General features: G+C 37.4%; 1 protein-coding gene and 1 long non-coding RNA gene across 7 annotated transcripts in view; both read right to left on the reverse strand.

Moving 5' to 3' along the window:
* LOC126830378 (chordin-like protein 2) overlaps positions 1 to 22681 on the reverse strand; it is a 424750-nt gene that overhangs the window by 205505 nt on the left and 196564 nt on the right. The gene's annotated exons all lie outside the window — the stretch shown is intronic.
* On the reverse strand, positions 16744 to 21916 carry LOC126830618 (uncharacterized). Of its 2 annotated transcripts, XR_007683889.2 has the most exons (5): positions 21717 to 21916; positions 21421 to 21457; positions 19484 to 19584; positions 18729 to 18818; positions 16744 to 18058 (listed from the first exon to the last, which is right to left on the reverse strand). It is a non-coding gene; the product is annotated as an uncharacterized LOC126830618 (long non-coding RNA). The 2 variants fall into 2 exon arrangements; XR_007683882.2 differs by lacking the exons at positions 21421 to 21457; positions 21717 to 21916 and adding an exon at positions 21014 to 21149 and having other exon boundaries at positions 16745 to 18058.

Below are 22681 nucleotides of genomic sequence, written 5' to 3' on the forward strand. Positions count from 1 at the left end.
CGACGTGGCATACTCCTAATGAGACGTCTAAGGTTATTTTGGTCCAGATTGTCCCATTCCTGTTGCAACGCAGCAGCAAGTTCTTGGACATTGGCAGGACGTTGTTGACGTTGACGTAACCTCTGTCCAAGCATGTCCCAGACATGCTCGATGGGGGAGAGGTCGGGACTCAGTGCTGGCCAAGGTAATGTGGTGATGTTCTGTTGTTGGAGGTAACCTGTGACGATCCTGGCCCTGTGACATCTTGCGTTGTCATCCTGGAAGATGAAACGGCGGCCATGACGTCGTGCGAACGGCACAACATGGACTGCCAAGATGTTGTCCCGGTAGTACTGGCCTGTAACACGCCCTGCAACAACATGTAAAGCCGTTCTTCCAGCAACAGTGATGCCTCCCCACACCATAACAGAACCACCCCCAAATCGATCATGTCTGATGACGTTAACGTCTTGGAAGCGCTCGTTTCGACGACGCCACACCCTCCTACGTCTGTCCAAAAAATCAACAGTGAACCTTGACTCATCTGAAAACATCACATTGCTCCAGCGTCGATTATCCCAGTGTTGACGATCCCTACACCAACGACGTCTTGCCTGAATGTGATGATCTCTCAAACAAGGGATCACGCGAGGACGTCGGGCGCGAAGGTGACCCCTATGCAGTCGATTCCGAATCGTCTGGCCACTCACTCTCACACCAGTGTCTGTTTGAAGACGAGCGCTGATCTGATTTGCTGTGATGACACGATTTCTCAAGGCCAAGGTACGGATAAATCGATCCTGGGCTTGAGTTGTCGCCCTTGGTCGACCTGAGCGTGGTCTGTCCTGTACAGATTGTGTATCACGGTATCTGGACCATAGCCTGCTTATGACAGACTGAGAAACATTCATCGTCCGCGCCACAACCGCCTGTGTTGTGCCGATCTGTAGCATGCCAAGGGCACGTAACCTTTCATTTTGGGTAAGTCGACGCATATCAAAATTTGTTTTCTGGTCACTAAAACAATTAAACTGATGTTTCCACCCTGGAATTCAATGCCACAATGACTGTAACATTCAAAGTCAGAGTCGTGCAAATCTTGGGTTGGACCCCCATGATGATCCCAAGCATCACCTGCATTCCATGCGGTAGCTATTGGTGCGTTTGGGCGTCACATGTAACTGGAAATGTTTCTTCTGTTAGGTTCTATAGTGACTTTTTTCGTAGTCATTTGCATATTTTAGTATTATGCCCCCAAAATCAAATATCCCCTACTTTTTTTGAATAGCAATCTATTTATATTTTCTGTATACCCATAGACACATAGGTCTATTTATATTGGTATTTATATATATGTTAATATGCCTTAGTAAATTTATATTTGATGTCCCATTTACGAAATAATATTCGGAAGTATGTTTATTGAAGAAACTTTTCATGGAATAATTAGAGTATTAAATAAATAATGACAAAGATAAAAAGGTTAAAAATTAAGGTAATCAGCGCAGGTGTATTCACTTTATCAAACAAAGTGTAACTCAACTCTTTCCCAAAAACACGATCTGTTACGGCATTTCATAAATTTATTGATAATAAATAATACATAGTGATTATTTACCAAACACAGATATGTAATTTAGAACTAATCTGTAATAAACATATATTCTCAATTGTTCGCCTTGGGACATAATTAGAGTATGTCAAAGGCAACTTTTCAAACACGATATCAAAGTAGATCCACAGTAGTAGGCGTATTTTGTAAAATAAATTGCTACCCGAAAATTAACCGATTGGTTTAAAGAAAACAGTTATTTAAAAATAAGGATTTGTTAAAATACTCTGCGAAGTGTTGGAATGTCGGTCTGCTGGGACGTCTGGATTGACAAATAAATTAGAAACGGAGAATGAAAAAAATGTAAGTTTTTATAACCGCTAAAAAGGGGCATTGAAAGTTTGGTAGGATCAACCAGGTCAATTAATTTTTGTAAATTTTCTTTTAAAACTGGAATCGAGTGATCCTTACCGGCGACAGAAAAATAAAATATAGACTTATTGGAAAGTTGCTGATTTAAAACATGCCTATGAAACCGGAGCTGTGCCTTCAGTACCTCTTTCATTTCCCTATCTGTTAGTTGTAAAAGACCATTTTCCATACCCTCTTTACTTTTCCAAAGACCCACCCCGATAATTTCTGTTGTTAGGCGCTCTTTTTTCCTAATCCCACGTTTCCCCTTTTCTATTAATTCATTCTTTTTCGCGAAAAGAACCCGTCTTTGCCTAAATTTAGTAAGTTGATTTTTAGTTATCGTTTCAGCATCCATTAAGACCAAATTACGTTGATCAGGTGAAAGATTTTTTAGCCATTCATCAGATTTATTTATTTTATATAAAATGGACGCTTCCTTGCCAAAAATATTAGACGAGGGCGCGATCGAGATGACTGAACACGGTTTCTGGTAATTTGTTGTGAGGCATGGCAGAACTCGAACACAAAAGATTAAAGTCATCTCGATACTCAAGTAAACTTTTTGCAATGTACATTGTACTTTCTATGGAAGCCTATAACTACCATTCATAATTTCTACTTTTCGCCTCTTCACAACGCGAAAGTCGAAAAGTCGAAAAGTAGAAGTTACGACAAAATGTGAGGCGACAACAGGCTATACAAGCCAAAATCAACTCGAAAATAGGAAATTAAGAAATAACACACAGCGATAATAGCGCCCCTCGTTTTTTCCTAATTTCTACTTTTCGAGTTGCATTTTGGCTTGTATACCGTCTTGTCGACTTTCGACTTAGTCATATTTTTGTATTTGTTGATGCCATTAAGAAGGCGCCAACACGCTATTCAAGCCAAAATGCAACTTGAAAAGTAGAAATTAAGAAATTAACACACCACGCTATTAGCGAATTTTCGCCCCTCGTTTTTTCCTAATTTCTACTTTTCGACTTGCATTTTTGCTTGTATGCCGTCTTGTCGACTTTCGACTTAGTCATATTTTTGTATTTATTGATGTCAGTAAGAAGGCGCCAACAAGCTATACAACCCAAAATGCAACTCGAAAAGTAGAAATTAGGAAATTAACACGCCACGCTATTAACGACTTTTTGCCTCGGAAGTTGTTGTAGTCTTAGTTTTCCAGGTCGCATTTGAATACGTACAACAGGGCTCACACTGTATTTCATTCTTTTCCGTCAAAATGGATAATAATTTTTATATAAAAAGAATGTTCATATTTTTTTCCCGCCAACTGGGATGTTGTATCTGCCAAAAATGTCTGATAAAAAAAACACACCTTTCATTCTTTTCCATCAAAATTGATAATAATTTTTATATTAAAAGAATGTTCATATTTTTTTTCCGCCAACTGGGATATTGTATCTGCCAAAAATGTCTGATAAAAAAACACACCTTAGGCTACAACGATTTAATTTATTATATAGGCCTATTATAAAACAAATTTCCCGTACCGATATATACAATATACAACAACATACATGGCGATTGGGTGGTCTATGGGTTTAACACGTGCGCGTGAAATCACAAGGTCTGACATTGATTCAAGTGGTGTGGTTTCGATTCCCCGCTTAAACATGACAGGGGAGTAGGATCGCTTGTCCAATCTTGTGGGTTTTCTCCGGATACCCCAGTTTCTATCCACTGCTAAAGACCCCTACGTGCAAACGAATTATTGAAATGATTTAGTTTGCAACGAGTGGATGTTAAGCCAGCCTGGAGGTCGGGTGTTCGATCACTGCATTGGTCGAGAAAGTTCATCCAGATTTTCCGGCGGATTCCCCCTTGTCAGTGATGCAGGACGTGGAGGTCTGGTGTTCGATCCCTGCATTGCCCGAGAAAGTTCATCCTGATTTTCCGGCGGATTCCCCCTTGTCAGTGATGCAGGACGTGGGGGGGGGGGCTGACAAGAACAAGTGTCTAGTTGTTCGGATGGTATAGAAATAACCGAGGTTCCGTGTACATAAAATATCCCTTGACAGTTAGTTCGGATTCGATATAAGAGTAGGCCGTATTGCCGCTGTCCGGGCAAAATTTCCCTTATGGCACACTGTATGGCGTATGCCCGTCTTCATTAGCCCAGTTCGGAGCAGAACAGTAGGACGTTAAACCCCAATTTTATTTAATTTCTCTTTTTCTCTCTCTCTCATCGCCAATTTTTAAAATAAAATTGCAGCATGTTAGTCACTGAATAACTCTCAGTTTGTGTCGAGTGGACGTTACCCCCCCCCCCCCTCCCGACAGAACAATATATATTCAGCCTCTACATGCCAGTCTCATCCAAGGATTTTCCTTTTTAACGTTTTGCATGTTCAATAAACCCATTCTTAATTGCAGGTACCGTAATGACCCAGAATATGGATCCTCATAGAAATTTCAATTTTATTTGTAAGACATGCTTACAATCATTAGAGAATTTTGGCGGCTGTACTGAAACGTCACTATTCGACCCGTTCTTACATTTCCTACCAATGGTGATAATATAATTTGAAATAAAATAATAATATACAATCGGGAAAACCTGTATATTTTATATGCTGTATGAAACCACAGTAGGCCTAAATGAAATTCAATTATCAATGCGCGTATTCTAATGTGACCTTGAAAGTAGAGACTACATCAACTTCCGAGGCGAAAAGTCGACAGAACGACAGCAAGCCAAAATCATAGGTCGCTAAAATCGCCTTCAATACTAGACTTTATCATACAGACTATTTTGTTAACGCAAATTGCATGTATTTAAATGCGACCTGGCAAATTGTGACTACAACCACTTCCGAGGCGAAACTCGAAAAGTCGCCAGTACGACAGCGAGCCAAAATGATGGGTCGCTAATAGCGCGTGTGTTTATTTCCTAATTTCTACTTTTCGAGTTGCATTTTGGCTTGGTATGCGACAGTTGTCCTTGTCAGCCCCCCCCCACGTCCTCCATCACTGACAAGGGGGAATCCGCCGGAAAATCAGGATGAACTTTCTCTGGCAATGCAGGGACCGAACACCAGACCTCCACGAGAATTTTGGCGGCTGTACTGAAACGTCACTATTCGACTCGTTCTTACATTTCCTACCAATGGTGATAATATAATTTGAAATAAAATAATAATATACAATCGGGAAAACCTGTATATTTTATATGCGGTATGAAACCACAGTAGGCCTAAATGAAATTCAATTATCAATGCGCGTATTCTAATGTGACCTTGAAAGTAGAGACTACATCAACTTCCGAGGCGAAAAGTCGACAGCACGACAGCAAGCCAAAATCATAGGTCGCTAAAATCGCCTTCAATACTAGACTTTATCATACAGACTATTTTGTTAACGCAAATTGCATGTATTTAAATGCGACCTGGCAAATTGTGACTACAACCACTTCCGAGGCGAAACTCGAAAAGTCGCCAGTACGACAGCGAGCCAAAATGATAGGTCGCTAATAGCGCGTGTGTTTATTTCCTAATTTCTACTTTTCGAGTTGCATTTTGGCTTGGTATGCGACAGTTGTCCTTGTCAGCCCCCCCCCCCCCCCACGTCCTGCATCACTGACAAGGGGGAATCCGCCGGAATATCAGGATGAACTTTCTCGGGCAATGCAGGGACCGAACACCAGACCTCCACGTCCTGCATCACTGACAAGGGGGAATCCGCCGGAAAATCTGGATGAACTTTCTCGACCAATGCAGTGATCGAACACCCGACCTCCAGGCTGGCTTAACATCCACTCGTTGCAAACTAAATCATTTCAATAATTCGTTTGCACGTAGGGGTCTTTAGCAGTGGATAGAAACTGGGGTATCCGGAGAAAACCCACAAGGTTGGACAAGCGATCCTACTCCCCTGTCATGTTTAAGCGGGGAATCGAAACCTTGTGATTTCACGCTCACGTGTTAAACCCCTAGACCACCCAATCGCCATGTATGTTGTTGTATATTGTATATATCGGCACGGTATACAAGACGGTATACAAGCCAAAATGCAAGTCGAAAAGTAGAAATTAGGAAAAAACGAGGGGCGAAAAGTCGCTAATAGCGTGGTGTGTTAATTTCTTAATTTCTACTTTTCGAGGCTACCCTTCGTTTCGATTAATTTCCGGTAGCAAATTTAAAATACGAAACAATTTGTTAAATTTCTTAACTTGGCAAAACTCGTCTTGGGCAATTTAACGACTATTTCACAAACCTTGCAAAATTAAAAGAAAAATACCGGTTGTACTCTTTTCTTGCCCAACACACGTTATTGGGAGATGTGAAATAGCCGAAACTAAACGACAGCACTCTGTAAATAAATACTGAATTGAAAGATAAAAACGACAATAATTTTTAGAATTTTTAACGTAGTTAGCGATCCAATAATATCCAAAGACAAAAGCGTAATGAGAATATTTTTAACATGTCTTTATTTACCATTTGATGTTGTGACAATAACACGTGCATGGCCTATATAGTGAATATTTTCTCCGAGCACGTGCTCCGAGTGTGCCCGAGCCTGTTTCGTCATCATTGAGAAATTCGTCTTTGAACAGTCAACACCTCTCCAGGTTAGACCAAATTTCTTAGAGCTGCTCGGGGCACCATACTTTTAAAAACTGTCCAATGGATCTTTCTGAAACTTCTGGTACAGGAAGTTAAGTTCCCATAAAACGTGTTAAATCTATCCCGACAATGATCCGTAAACCGGAAAGAGTCGAAAAATATTCGATAATTAATTACGATTCTAACCATGTATAATATGTATTGAGTTATTGAAATTTAATTTTCGATATTTTGACATTTTGATATTTTTGACACTTTTGAACATAGGATTTCCCAGGGGCATTTTATCTGATCAGACAATGTAATATTTCATTACATAGCCCTGTGGCTATTTGATAAGCCAATCCGGTTATTAAAACTATCCCGACAATAATCTCCATACCGGAAGTATTCAAAAAATGAAGAAAAAAGGTTAAAAAAAAATAGCGCTCTTGCGAAAATCTTGATTTCTCCATCAGATCTTAGCGGATCAAAAGAACTAAAGTTTCGCTGGGTAGCCCCATTAATGGACTATCATATGACATATGCATTATACGATTTAGATGGCTAGAAAATAAATTATGGTACGCCGACAATCTAGTATTTTCCGTTTTGGAGCATTTTGAGACGCCATTTTCTCGAAAACGAAAACTACGATTTTTCTTAGCGTGAGTCCAAAAATAAAAGCATTGAAATAATATAAGTGGTCGAAAAAGAGCCTCAATCTTGGAAAAAATTTGAAAAATCCTTAAATTACTCAAAATGCTCTTCTATTTTTCTTTGTTGGGAAAACAGCTGAATGGATTTTTCTGAAACTTCTTGTACAGAAGGTTAGGTAACCAACAACTTGTTAAAACTATCTCGACAATGATCCAAAAACCGGAAGTAGTCGAAAAAATATCCGATATTTTGAGAATAAAAAGTAAAAAAATGGTGATCTTGCGAAAAAAGTGATTACTACGTCACCCGAATTACCATGAGAATGTTCATATCTGACGTGCAATGGTCCATTATTGCTTTCGCTATCACGTCTGCAAATGAATTAAAACTCCATTTAAACAAGCTTCCCACATAGTGCCATCTTAAGCATATTGGCCCAACCCTAGTTTCAGCATCCATTAAGACCAAATTACGTTGATCAGGTAAAAGATTTTTTAGCCATTCATCAGATTTATTCATTTTATATAAAATGGACGCTTCCTTGCCAAAAATATTAGACGAGGGCGCGATCGAGATGACTGAACACGGTTTCTAGTAATTTGTTGTGAGGCATGGCAGAACTCGAACACGAAAGATTAAAGTCATCTCGATACTCAAGTAAACTTTTTGCAATGTACATTGTACTTTCTGACCAAATTATGGCATTCTGAAGTGTATCTTTGATTTTCGACATCATACAAATTAATTCTTCCACACGAGGTTGGGACTTACAACCAGTTTTTTTAATTTGTCAAAACTTTATTATTATTAGCCTTCGCGCGAATCAATTCTTTTGAGGTCTTCCTTAGTCGATTTTTTAAACGCAAAATTGTTTATGTATACCTATTGATCCTTCTTAATAAATTCTTATTTTCCCTATTTAACTTGGTCAAAGTCACAGCATCGACAGATGTTTGCGTCCCTCTATTTATTAAATGTATCGTGCTGGTATCTGCCGATGGTGTCTTATCCACTATCTCCACTATCCCGGGGAAAAAGAGGCTGTCGAGATAATCGTCATATAATTTAAAGATTTATTAAAATGTGTCTTCAGTCTGACCAGCCTACTTCCAATACCGTTGTCATCAAACGTCACGCTGTCGTCATGTAAAGCAGTAATTATAGACTGGTGCTCTGTATTGGTCGGAAATTTATTAATGATGCCTACCTAGTACCAGCCTATTTTTAATTTTTGCAAAGGGAAGTTTAGTTATTGTACCAAGATCATAGAGATCGCCCAAACCAATGCTGGATAGTAATTCATCTTTGGACGTCATGCCTGCTAATTGAATAGATTGACAACAAATTAAAAAGAGTCCGACGGTCAATGCCTGAACAAAATAAAAAGAATTGTTTACCTTGAACCCTAAAAGCCAATAGTCTCGAACAGTAAATCTGGTCAATCGAGGCTACCCTTCGTTTCGATTAATTTCCGGTAGCAAATTTAAAATACGAAACAATTTGTTAAATTTCTTAACTTGGCAAAACTCGTCTTGGGCAATTTAACGACTATTTCACAAACCTTGCAAAATTAAAAGAAAAATACCGGTTGTACTCTTTTCTTGCCCAACACACGTTATTGGGAGATGTGAAATCGCCGAAACTAAACGACAGCACTCTGTAAATAAATACTGAATTGAAAAATAAAAACGACAATAATTTTTAGAATTTTTAACGTAGTTAGCGATCCAATAATATCCAAAGACAAAAGCGTAATGAGAATATTTTTAACATGTCTTTATTTACCATTTGATGTTGTGACAATAACACGTGCATGGCCTATATAGTGAATATTTTCTCCGAGCACGTGCTCCGAGTGTGCCCGAGCCTGTTTCGTCATCATTGAGAAATTCGTCTTTGAACAGTCAACACCTCTCCAGGTTAGACCAAATTTCTTAGAGCTGCTCGGGGCACCCTACTTTTAAAAACTGTCCAATGGATCTTTCTGAAACTTCTGGTACAGGAAGTTAAGTTCCCATAAAACGTGTTAAATCTATCCCGACAATGATCCGTAAACCGGAAAGAGTCGAAAAATATTCGATAATTAAAAAAATTCAGTAAAAATCGGTGCTCTTGCAAAAATCGTGATTTCACCGTCGGGTGTGACAGCATCAAAACATCTAAAGTATCGTTTGGTAGCTCGATAAATGGGCTATTGTATGACACACTTCCTGTCTGATTCCTGAAAGTCGGTTCGGTGCTGCTTGCAGGTCTAGTTATTATTATTATTTACCGTGGGAGCCTATTTCTCCATGATCGAAAACAGATATCGATCTGGAGTTCAAATTTCTATCGGAAAACCATGTGGTGGCTACTTGATAAAGTATTTTTGAAACTTCTGCACAGACCAGAAGTGGCCGAATTTTGTGCGGTGCATAAAAATTAAAAAACGGCCGCAGCTTCGTCAAGTCTGTACCTATTTTCATACAAATGACATTTTCAGAAACCCTGAGTCTTTTCTCGGACGATAGCAGTTGAAAATTGCGAAATTTCGAAACTTCGTCGCTGACTTCTAGCGTTCGAAAAATGAAAAATGTTGTTTAAGTGACAATTTTTGTTATTTTTCAAAATTTTCAAATTTGACCTACATTTTTGGGTACTTGAAGGCAATCCGATTCCAGTAATATAACTTTCATACAGAGTTATCACCCTTTATTTTTCGATTTTTTTCGAATTTTCTGCCCATTTTGTGAGCCCGAGTTTCGTTTTACGGCCGAATCGACGTTTCTGAAACTTCTGGAACATGAAGTTATAGTCCAAAACAAACTGATAAAGGTATTTCGACAAGGATCCTTAAACCGGAAGTGGTCGAAAAATTGTCCGATATTTTGAAGAAAACGCAAAAAATAGGTGCTTTTGGGAAAAAGAAATTAAGGTATCAGTGGGTAGCCGGGGATTTGACAATCATATGATACCAATTTCACACGAATCCTATGATTTGGAGCGTTTTTGGACGCCTATATCTCGAAAACTACTCCAAGGATTTTTCTTAAACTTTCCCTATCGAGATTCCCCACGGTAGTCGTGTTCATGAATCCATCCAATAAGACTTTAAAGTGTCTGGAATAGGTAAAATAACGGACTGAAAATCGAAAAAAGTTGAAAAATCGTCAAATTTTAGAAAATGCTGTATTATTTCTTTATTTTAACAGATTTTCAAAAAAAAGTTATACATTCAGATAGCTGTACTAATTACGATTCTAACCATGTATAATATGTATTGAGTTATTGAAATTTAATTTTCGATATTTTGACATTTTTATATTTTTGACACTTTTGAACATAGGATTTCCCAGGGGCATTTTATCTGATCAGACAATGTAATATTTCATTACATAGCCCTGTGGCTATTTGATAAGCCAATCCGGTTATTAAAACTATCCCGACAATAATCTCCATACCGGAAGTATTCAAAAAATGAAGAAAAAAGGTTAAAAAAAAATAGCGCTCTTGCGAAAATCTTGATTTCTCCATCAGATCTTAGCGGATCAAAAGAACTAAAGTTTCGCTGGGTAGCCCCATTAATGGACTATCATATGACATATGCATTATACGATTTAGATGGCTAGAAAATAAATTATGGTACGCCGAAAATCTAGTATTTTCCGTTTTGGAGCATTTTGAGACGCCATTTTCTCGAAAACTACGATTTTTCTTAGCGTGAGTCCAAAAATAAAAGCATTGAAATAATATAAGTGGTCGAAAAAGAGCCTCAATCTTGGAAAAAATTTGAAAAATCCTTAAATTACTCAAAATGCTCTTCTATTTTTCTTTGTTGGGAAAACAGCTGAATGGATTTTTCTGAAACTTCTTGTACAGAAGGTTAGGTAACCAACAACTTGTTAAAACTATCTCGACAATGATCCAAAAACCGGAAGTAGTCGAAAAAATATCCGATATTTTGAGAATAAAAAGTAAAAAAAATGGTGATCTTGCGAAAAAAGTGATTACTACGTCAGATTTTATCGAATCAAAACAACTAAAGTGTCATTGGATAGCCCGAACAATGGACGGTCGTATGACATCTAAATGGTAAAATTCGCTGGTTAGGCAATATATAATGGGACGCTGAAAGTATAGTATTTTCATTTTTGGGGGCTATTCAGATGCTTTCATACCGTAAACTTCTCTTATTTCCGTTCTTAATGGGGGATCACGGTGGCTAAGTGGGTAAGGCGCTGGCTCGCTAGCCTGGAGGTCGGGTGTTCGATCCCTGCTTTGGCCGAGAAAGTTCATCCAGATTTTCCGGCGTGGTTTCCCCTTGTCAGTGATGCAGGACGGAGGGCCTGACAAGGACAGCTGTCTAGTCATTCGGATGAGACGATAAACCGAGGTCCCGTGTACACAATGGCGTGCACGTAAAAGATCCCTTGACAGTTGGAATTCGATTTAAGAGTAGGCCGTAGTGCCGCTGTCCGGGCAAAATTTCCTTCATAGCACACTGTATGGCGTATGCCCGTCTTCATTAGCCCAGTTCGGAGCAAAACAGTAGGACGTTAAACCCCATTTCATTTCATTTCATTTCATTTTTCCGTTCTTAAACTTCTGTTACTTAGTGTCCTAACGGTGGTCTAGGGTGTGAATCCAAATTTAAAATCCTCAGAATAGTATAAATGGTCCAAAAAGGGCCACAATCTTTGAAAAAAGTCGAAAAATCGTTATATCTTCTCATGGTATAAGGGAGATAACACACTGGTATCAGACTAACATTTATTTGCTAAATATCGTTAAATATCTTCTAATTTTCCTTTCTTTTAAAAACTGACCAATGGATCTTTCTGAAACTTCTGGTACATGAAGCTAAGTTCCCATACAACGTGTTTAATCTATCCCGACAATGATCCGTAAACCGGAAGTAGTCGAAAAAATATTCGATATTTAAAAAAAAACAACAGTAAAAATCGGTGCTCTTGCAAAAATCGTGATTTCACCGTCGGGTGTGACCGCATCAAAACATCTAAAGTATCTTTTGGTAACACGTTGAGTGGGCTATTGTATGATGCACTTCCTGTCTGATTCTTGAAAGCCGGTTCAGTGCTGCTTGCAGGTCTAGTTATTATTATTATTATTATTATTATTATTAATTACCGCGGGAGCCTATTTCTCCATGATCGAAAATAGATATCGATCTGGGGTTCAGTTTTCTATAGGGAAACCATGCGGTGGCTACTTGATAAAGTATTTTTGAAACTTCTGCGCAGACCGGAAATTGCCGAATTTCGAACGGTAGCAATAAATCAAAAATCGGCCGTGGTTTCGCCAATTCTTTACCTATTTTAAAACAATTCACATTTTTAGAAACCCTGGATCTTTTCCGAGACAATGGCTATCTCACATTTTTCAATTTCGAACATTCATCTATGGCATTTGTCGTTCGAAATTTAAAAATACGTTGTTTAAGAGACAATTTTTGTAATTTTTTCAAAATTTTCAAATTTGACCTACATTTTGGGGTACTTGAAGGCAATCCGATTCCAGTAATATAACTTTCATTCAGAGTTATCACCCTTTATTTTTCGATTTTTTTTTCGAATTTTCTGCCCAATTTATGAGCCCGAGTTTCGTTTTACGGCGGAATCGACGTTTCTGAAACTTCTGGAACATGAAGTTATAGTCCAAATCCAACTGATAAAGCTATTTCGACAATGATCCTTATACCGGAAGAGGTCGAAAAATTGTCCGATATTTTGAAGAAAACGCAAAAAATGGGTGCTTTTAGGAAAAACGTGATTTCTCCACCCGATATCAACGCATTAAAAAATTAAGGTATCGGTGGGTAGCCCGGCGATTTGACTATCATATGATACCAATTTCACACGAATCCTATGAGAGGGCAGTAAAATATGACATTCTGAAAATCAAGTATTTTCCGATTTGGAGCGTTTTTGGACGCCTATATCTCGAAAACTACTCCAAGGATTTTTCTTAAACTTTCCCTATCGAGAGTCCCCCCCCCCGGTTGTCGTGTGCATGAATCCATCCAATAAGACTTTGAAGTGTCTGGAATAGGTAAAATAACGGACTGAAAATCGAAAAAAGTTGAAAAATCGTCAAATTTTAGAAAATGCTCTATTATTTCTTCATTTTAACAGATTTTCAAAAAAAAAACGTTATACATTCAGATAGCTGTCTTAATTACGATTCTAACCATGTATAATATGTATTGAGTTATTGAAATTTGGGGGGTTGGATGGCTGAATAGTTAGCGTGCGCGCGCTGTATCATAAAGTCTGTCATTGAGTCGACTGGCGTGGTTTCGAATCCCCGGTTGTACGTGACAAGGAGTAAGGTCGCCTGTCCAACCTTGTGGGTTTTCTCCGGGTCCTCCGGTTTCCTCCCACTGCTAAAGACCCCTACGCGCAAGTGAATTATTGAAATAAAATTAAACCATGTGTTAGTCCCGAAATGACCTAGTTTGTGTCGAGTGGACGTTAAAACCCATTTCTCTCTCTCTCTATTGAAATTTAATTTTCGATATTTTGACATTTTTATATTTTTGACACTTTTGAACATAGGATTTCCCAGGGGCATTTTATCTGACCAGACAATGTAATATTTCATTACATAGCCCTGTGGCTATTTGATAAGCCAATCCGGTTATTAAAACTATCCCGACAATAATCTCCATACCGGAAGGATTCAAAAAATGAAGAAAAAAGGTTAAAAAAAATAGCGCTCTTGCGAAAAACTTGATTTCTCCATCAGATGTTAGCGGATCAAAAGAACTAAAGTATCGCTGGATAGCCCAATTAATGGACTCTCTGAATGATACGATTTAGATGGCTAGAGAATAAATTATGGTACGCCAAAAATCTAGTATTTTCCGTTTTGGAGCATTTTGACTACCAATTATTTGCTAATTATTGTTAAATATCTTCTAAATTCCTTTGTTTTAAAAACTGTCCAACAGATCAAGTTAAGTTCCCATACCACTTGTTAAATTTATTCCGACAATGATCCGTAAACCGGAAGTAGTCGAAAAAATATTCGATATTTTGAGAAAATATAGTAAAAAATCGCGATTTCTCAGCCGGGTGTCACTGAATCAAATAGGATTTCCCAGGGGCATTTTATCTGATCGGCGGACTATGGCGTGGGTCCAAAAATAAAAGCATTGAAATAATAAAAGTGGTCGAAAAAGAGCCTCAATCTTGGAAAAAAGTTGAAAAATCCTTAAATTACTGAAAATGCTCTTCTATTTTTCTTTGTTTTGAAAACAGGTCAATGGATGTTTCTGAAACTTTAGGTACATAAAGTTGAATATCCAAACAATTTGTTAAAACTATTCGGACAATGATGTAAAAACCGGAAGTAGTCAACAAAATATCTTAAAAAGTAAAAAATGGTGATCTTGCGAAAAAAGTGATTACTACGCCATATTTCACCGAATCAAAACAACTAAAGTGTCATTGGATAGCCCGAACAATGGACGATCTTATGACATCTCAGTGGTAAAAATTCGCTGGTTAGGCAATATATTATGAGATGCTGAAAATCTAGTATTTTTCTTTTTGGAACCTATTCGGACGCTTTTATCTCGAAAACTATTCTCATTTCCTTTCTTAAACTTCTGTTACTTAGAGTCCTAACGGTGGTCTAGGGTGTGAATCCAAATATAAAAGCCTCAATATTGTATAAATGGTCCAAAAAGGGTCAAAATCTATGAAAAAAGTCGAAAAATCGTTATATTTGTGTAAATCTAATGTACGTCTAATGGTATAAGGGAGGTAACACATTGGAATCAGACTACCAACTATTTGCTAATTATCGTTAAATATTTTCTAAATTCCTTTGTTTTAAAAAACTGTCCAACTGATCAAGTTAAGTTCCCATACCACTTGTTAAATTTATTCCGACAATGGTCCGTAAACCGGAAGTAGTCGAAAAAATATTCGATATTTTGAGAAAATATAGTAAAAAATCGCGATTTCTCAGCCGGGTGTCACTGAATCAAATAGGATTTCCCAGGGGCATTTTATCTGATCAGACAATGTAATATTTCATTACATAGCCCTGTGGCTATTTGATAAGCCAATCCGGTTATTAAAACTATCCCGACAGTAATCTCCATACCGGAAGTATTCAAAAAATGAAGAAAAAAGGTTAAAAAAAATAGCTCTCTTGCGAAAAACTTGATTTCTCCATCAGATTTTAGCGGATCAAAAGAACTAAAGTATCGCTGGATAGCCCCATTAATGGACTATCATATGACATCTGAATGATACGATTTAGATGGCTAGAAAATAAATTATGGTACGCCGAAAATCTAGTATTTTCCGTTTTGAAGCATTTTGAGACGCCATTTTATCGAAAACGAAAACTACGATTTTTCTTAAACTTTTTTTTACTCAGAGTCCTATCGGTGGACTATAGCGTGAGTCCAAAAATAAAAGCATTGAAATAATATAAGTGGTCGAAAAAGAGCCTCAATCTTGGAAAAAAGTTGAAAAATCCTTAAATTACTGAAAATGCTCTTCTATTTTTCTTTGTTGGGAAAACAGCTGAATGGATTTTTCTGAAACTTCTTGTACAGAAGGTTAGGTAACCAAACAACTTGTTAAAACTATCCCGACAATGATCCAAAAACCGGAAGTAGTCAAAAAAATATCCGATATTTTGAGAAAAAAACCCATAAAAAGTAAAAAAAATGGCGATCTTGCGAAAAAAGTGATTACTACGCCAGATTTCACCGAATCAAAACAACTAAAGTGTCATTGGATAGCCCGAACAATGGACGATCGTATGACATCTAAATGGTAAAAATTCTCTGGTTAGGCAATATATATAGATAATTATTCAGGAGTGCCTTTTCTTTCACATTGACGATATTTGATCTAAAATTATTGCAACTATGAGTGTTTACTTCTATCCAAAATATGGGTTTATTGACCCTATAACAGAAATAGTTGATTTCTGTGTGTAATAATTAGTCTTTGAATTAATATGGTTGCGTCTTTGTCAAAATTATCTCATAACCTTAATCATCTAGACCGAATCGACAGCTCAGTGTACACATTGGTGTGACCGTAAAAGATCCTTTGGCAGTTGGAATTCTATATAAGAGTAGACTAGCGCCGCTGTATGGGCAAAACTTTCCTCATGGCCCACTCCGAGCAGAACAGTTAGACCTTAAACCCCATTTCATTTCATTTCTAATTACACCTTGAGTTTCAACCTAAACTCTAATTACGACTACACTGAAAAAAAACTTGTGTTGAAACAACACAAAACTTGTGTTAAATGTTGACACAACACAAAACTTGTGTTAAAATTTATCAAACAACACAAACTTGTGTTGAAACTTGTGTGAAATTCTACACATTACTTGTGTTGAAATTTATGAAACTTGTGTTGAAATTTATGAAACTTGTGTGATTTTATACAAACTTGTGTATAACCATTAACAAAAACTTTTGTTGCATTTTCCCCCAATTTATATCCAGTACAGCAACCTTTCCCATGCAGAACCTCTTCTTTTGTTCTGTTTAACCTGTAAGGTTTAATAAATGACGGAACAATAAATTTGTTTGTTAAATTATTATTTATTTAAAAATGATAGGAAAAAGTAAATTAATACTGTCAAATCAAAACTATATAGACATTTGGAATGTTAACAGAAAATTAATTCCAGTACTAATGAAATTGTGTTATATAATGACATATAATTATGCATCAAATTGAAATACTTTCAAAAACTGAAAAGTGCATCAAAGTCATTTTACATGTGATTTGTGAGGCATCTAGAAATAAGTAGCATACACAGAACTAACAAAAGAAAAATGCACTATTGCAGGAGTTATAAAATTATGTAGAACCCTTTCCTCATTAAAAAAAAACAAACAAAATGAATCATTTGTACATAAAAGGAGCGCCCATTGAATAATGAAAGCACCAAGATTACAGGTTATTGTAAAATAAACGAAATAAAAATATCAGAGAAAATGGCAAATATTAAATAATATGTACAAAATATTTATATAAGTCAGAAGCAAGGGGGAGCTACATTGGTTCAGTGAGTATAAGGTGTTGGCCCAGAAATTTCATCTGGATTTACCGGCATAGTTCCCCCATGTCAGTGGTGTAGGACATGGCAAGGGATGATATAGTTGTTCGCATAGGACAATAAACCTAGGTCTCATAAACACCTTGGTGTGTATTTTAAAGCAAGAGAGAAATGGGGTTTAGTCTCCACTCGACATAAACTGGGTCCATTAGGGACTAACATAAGGTTCAATATTATTTCAATAATTCATTTGAGCATAGGTTTGACCTGCGAGGTTTGACAGGTGCGCCTACTCCTTGTCATGTACAAGCGGGGAATCGAAACCACCCCCAATGTGTTGACTTTAAAGAAACCTTGACAATTTAAATATTTTACTCAATGCCAGATCTGATCCAATGTGCGCGTGTTCCTGTGTTCATTTTAAAGAAACCTTTGAAATATTTGATAAAAGAGTAGGTTGTAGGGCAGAATTACCATAATAACACAGACCGGTAGGATATTAAACCCTATTTCATTTGATAAGCAAGAGAAAGTCACCTTAATGTAGGTCATGGGATTTTTGTAATTCTGCATATATTTGGTTTCTACTTTAGGATTTCCGACCAAATTCTAAGTGATTTATATGTCACTTTACTTTCTATATTATACATAAATTTCCTGAGAGAATTAAATTCTAATTGTGTTTGGGGAGGATATTTAACATTAAAAACAAATTAAAAAATATTTAAAAATTAGGTCAAATGCATTCTTTTCCAGAACTATAAAATAAATTAATGGTTTAATATTCAAAAGGTATGGTTGGGTTCTCTTGTTCTTATCATACATCAAATACTCTTGCAAGGGTGTTCCAGCCTAAAAAATAAAAAAAGTAGACAATAAGAACACTTTCTATGGTTCACAATGTTTAAATAAACAATTTATTTTGCTACATCGACACAAACTAGGTCATTTCAGGACTAACATATTTTCCAATTAAATTTCAATAATTCGCTTGCGCATAGGGGTCTTTAGCAGTGGGAGGAAACTCGAGGACCCGGAGAAAACCCACGAGATTCGACAGGCGACCCTACTCCTCATCACGTACAACCGTGGGATCGAAACCACGCCAGTTGACTCAGTGACAGACCGTATGATACAGTACCCACATGCTAACCATTCGGACATCCAACCCCCATTGCCACATCGAGATTGAGTCTCTATTTTGTTTGAACTTTTGATAACACTTATTGTGTCTTGTCCAGTTAAAGACCCAGGCAGATAATTATGCTCAAATCAAATGGGTCAGAAGTCAGAAAAAAAAGTCATGAGATTTGGGACTAGAGTCTAATAATAGGTCAACTATTTACTGTAAAAATAGACATATCACAACTTGAAGAAAATCAATGAAAGTGATTGTCAAAAAACAAGCATGCCAAGTACTTGAAATAGCAGAGCCCTGGGCATTGCCCCAAGAAGAATAACTAGATTACCAAGTGTATAGTACTAGTTACTAATTAAAAAAACAAATATGTATGGTACTTACATTTTGCCTGATTATCAAGCTCTGTGAGAAAAAGTTTCCATGATATAAATAGCCCTTTCCAACTGTCTTGATCTTTCTGATGTAGTAAAACTGAGAAAAAAAAAACATACTATGTATTAGTTGACTAAAATTGACCAGACAGTTAAAAAATGGAAGTTTTAATGTGCTGGTTTGCTTTGTCACAGATGAGACGAAATGAAAAAATGAAATGGGGTGTAACGTCCTACTGTTCTGCTCCAACTGGGTTAATGAAGATGGGCATATGCCATACAGTGTGCTGTGAGGGAATTTCTGTCGGGTACCGCGACCCTAAGGCCTACTCTTATATCGATTTCTGACAGAAGATCTTTTACATGCACGCCAATGTGTACACAGGACGTCATTTTTTTGTTCAATCCGAATGACTAGACAGCTGTCCTTGTCAGTCCCCCCGTCCTGAATTTTCTTAGCCAAAAACAGGAGCAAACCCGCGATCTTAAAATATGCAAGCCAGCGTCTTACCCACCCCGGCCACCGTGGCTCCCCACAGATGAGACAGTCATATTTACATTAGAGATACCTTACCATATATACAGTGTGTGATATGATATTGAAACTAAAATATCTATCTAAACGGAATTATAGATTCCAAAATAATGAAATGAAATGGAGTTTTATGTCTCATCCGCTCCAGCCCAGCTATATTGTGCCAAACATTATGGTGAAATTCCAAAATACCATAAAAACAATCTTTTCTATTAGAATTGAACACTCACCCTTCAAAAACAGCTATCAGAAATCATAGATGCAGTAATCATCCTTTCTTCAGCTCTTTCTTTTCCCATTGTTTTTTTGACTGCTATTAGTGCTATGGCATCTAATATTGAAAATGAAAAAAATAAATACATGACATGTAATTACCCGTTAAAGATACCTTACCATATACAAACTGTGATATGAAATGAAATGAAATGGGGGTTTAACGTCCTACTGTTCGGCTCCTATACTGGGCTAATGAAGACGGGCATACGCCATACAGTGTGCTATGAGGGAAATTTTGCCCGGGCAGCGGCACTATCGCCTACTCTTATATCGAATTCCAACTGCCAAGGGATATTTTACGTGCATTTCAATGCATACACTGGACCTGGTTTTTTGTCTCATTCGAAGGACTAGACAGCTGCCCTTGTCAGGCCCTCTGTCCTGCATCACTGACAAGGGGAAACCATGTTGGAAAATCGGGATGAACTTTCTCGGCCAATGCAGGGATCGATCACCCGACCGCCAGGCTAACGAGTCAGCATCTTACCCACTTAACCATGTGATCCCCCTGTGTGATATGAAACTGAAACTAAAATATCCACCCAAAAATTTGTTTTAATAACCCCTACTGGTCATGTGACTGGACTTTCACAGTAATTAGAAGAGAGCCATGTGGCTGAGTGAGTGAGGCGCTGGCTTGCTAGCCTGGAGGTTGCGTGTTTGCTCCCAATGTTGACCGAGAAAACTCATTTGGATTTTTCAGCGTGGTTTCCACCTGTCAGAGGTGCAGGACGGAAGGCCTGTCTAGTCGTTCGATGGAACATAAAACCGGGGTCCTATGTACACATTGGCATGCACGTAATCGATCCCATGGTACATGTAGTTGGAATTTGTAGGCTGTAGCACCCATGTCACCGTTTGACTGCCAGTTTGTGATACCCTCACATTTTTGTTCTGTGCATTTCCCTTGTTGGTTTTTAGGGAATCCGTTTTTTTTTTCTAGTAAAGCGGTGGACACACTAACCAAATGATTCACCCGACGAATCATTTGCCTGAATCAATTGGCGCAATTGAGATTCATCGGAATGACATTCGGCCGAATGACTGGACACTCTAGACAAATCCTTCACCCGATTCACCACTCGATTGCATCACCTTTCACGTCACATGATTTAACATGGCCACGAACATGTCTTCAAAGTTCAAACAATCGTGTAACTTCGCGATATGAGTGGTGATTGACGAATATATCAAACATGTTTGGTTCTGGCGAATCATTTGGCGGAATGTCAGCAGTGGACACACTCGACGAATTTCAGTGCCGATTGATTCAGCCGAATCCTTCGGCTAGTTAGTCCGGATTTAAGTCTGTACGTTCTTTATGCAAATATCATATTTGAAATAGGCCATACTTTTATTTGATTCCATGCTTGAATGTGACTAGGAATAGGGTTTTCTCCGGGTCCTTCAGTTTCCTCCCTTTGCTAAATACCCCAAGCAAATCATTCAAATAAAATTGAACCATATTATAGTCTCAAAATTACCTAACGCCAGTAAGTATAAAGGATCTATCCAACAAACACCAACTCTAGGTTTATGCAGAATTAATATAACACAACATACAAATATGGTAATAGAATAAGACTGCTCAGGAAAAGGGCGGAAACGGAAGTACCCGTCGGACTTGATTCTAGGACATATATATTGCATAGGCCTACTTGATTCCACGAATTTAATACAAGTACTGTACCAGTACATGTATGTCATAGTTTGTGTCAAGTGAAATTTTAAACCCCATTTCTTCTCTCTCTCCCTCTCTCTACTGGATATAACTATGTGATAAATACTTCTTTATCCTGGCACTGAATCTTTACATGCATCATATACTGTAAGAATTAAAATATTGGGCATTATTAAAAAAAAATATATAAAAAGAAAATTAAATTTTTACCAGTTTGTCTTTGTGCAGTACATGCTAACATCAATGACTGAAAAAAAAAATAACGAAACTATAGAGAAACTTAAGACAATATTAAAGGTTGATTTGTTTGTTGTTTTTTCTTTTACAGAAATCAGATTACATTTCAACTAAAAAAACTAACACAAAAATTATATCTTCATTAGCCCAGCATAGCAGCAGAACAGTAGGACGTTAAACCCCATTTCATTTCATTTCATTTCATTTTTCGAGAAAGTCTATGAAAATCAAAGATGGCGGCCAAGTATGAAATCAAGACAGATTCTTACCTGCTGGTCCTTATCGGGGTGTTTCTTGAAATTATAAGTATTTGAACAACGGTGTAGAGCCGAATAACTAATAATAATTAAGCACGATTTCAGAAAAAAGAAGACAGATTCATTAGATTGCTGAATTACCGGACCGCTTTTAAAAACGCATCGAAAAATTGTCCATGTCCGCCATGTTTGCACTTCTGGTGAAAGTTCTGAATCTGACTTGTTTTAAACGAAACGAATTATTAATATACATAGAATCAATATATTGATGCTAAATTAAATAGGCCTGCTCGTTTTTATTTCGTAAAAATTTACAAACCTGCAGTCTTGTATTCTCTGTGACCATTATATTTCTCAAAGCCCTCTGTTGATGCTAACTTCACTAAGCCTACTTGGCTAAATGCACACTGCTGAGTCAATTTTTAAAAACACCAGGGTGCCTTAATTGTGTGTGTGTGAGAGTTAGTTGTATTTTACGCCCGCTTCCACCGAGGTGATATCGCAGACAAGGTGCCTATATGTGTGAAAAAGCTTTATTTAACGTCCGCTTCCACCGAAGCGATATCGCAGACAAGGGTGCCTAAATTCACATGTAGGCCTACACTATATGACCTATTCCTTTGATCTATGGTTTATTGGACCAAAACAGCCAGACATTTTAACTATACAGACAACTTAACACCAATTAACACCCAAGTCTGTATGGCAATTGTCTGAGTAAAAAAACGTGAAAATAAACAGTTTGGTCTACCGTGATTTACAGGACATGCATATGGTTTCAAGGCTTTTACTGTTTTACATATTTTAAATGATCACGAATTCTCGCGTGTGTCATTTTAATGAATCAGTTGATTAATTAGTACTCACACCCATCCAGTTAAGAACAGCATATAATTTTCGGGATTCGAGTTAAGCCCTTTAGGCCTATTACTTTTCTTAAACTTGGGGACTCCCGAATTCAGACTTTGTATGCATTT

The sequence above is a fragment of the Patella vulgata genome, chromosome 1, assembly GCF_932274485.2.
Source record: "Patella vulgata chromosome 1, xgPatVulg1.2, whole genome shotgun sequence".
NCBI lineage: Eukaryota > Metazoa > Mollusca > Gastropoda > Patellidae > Patella > Patella vulgata.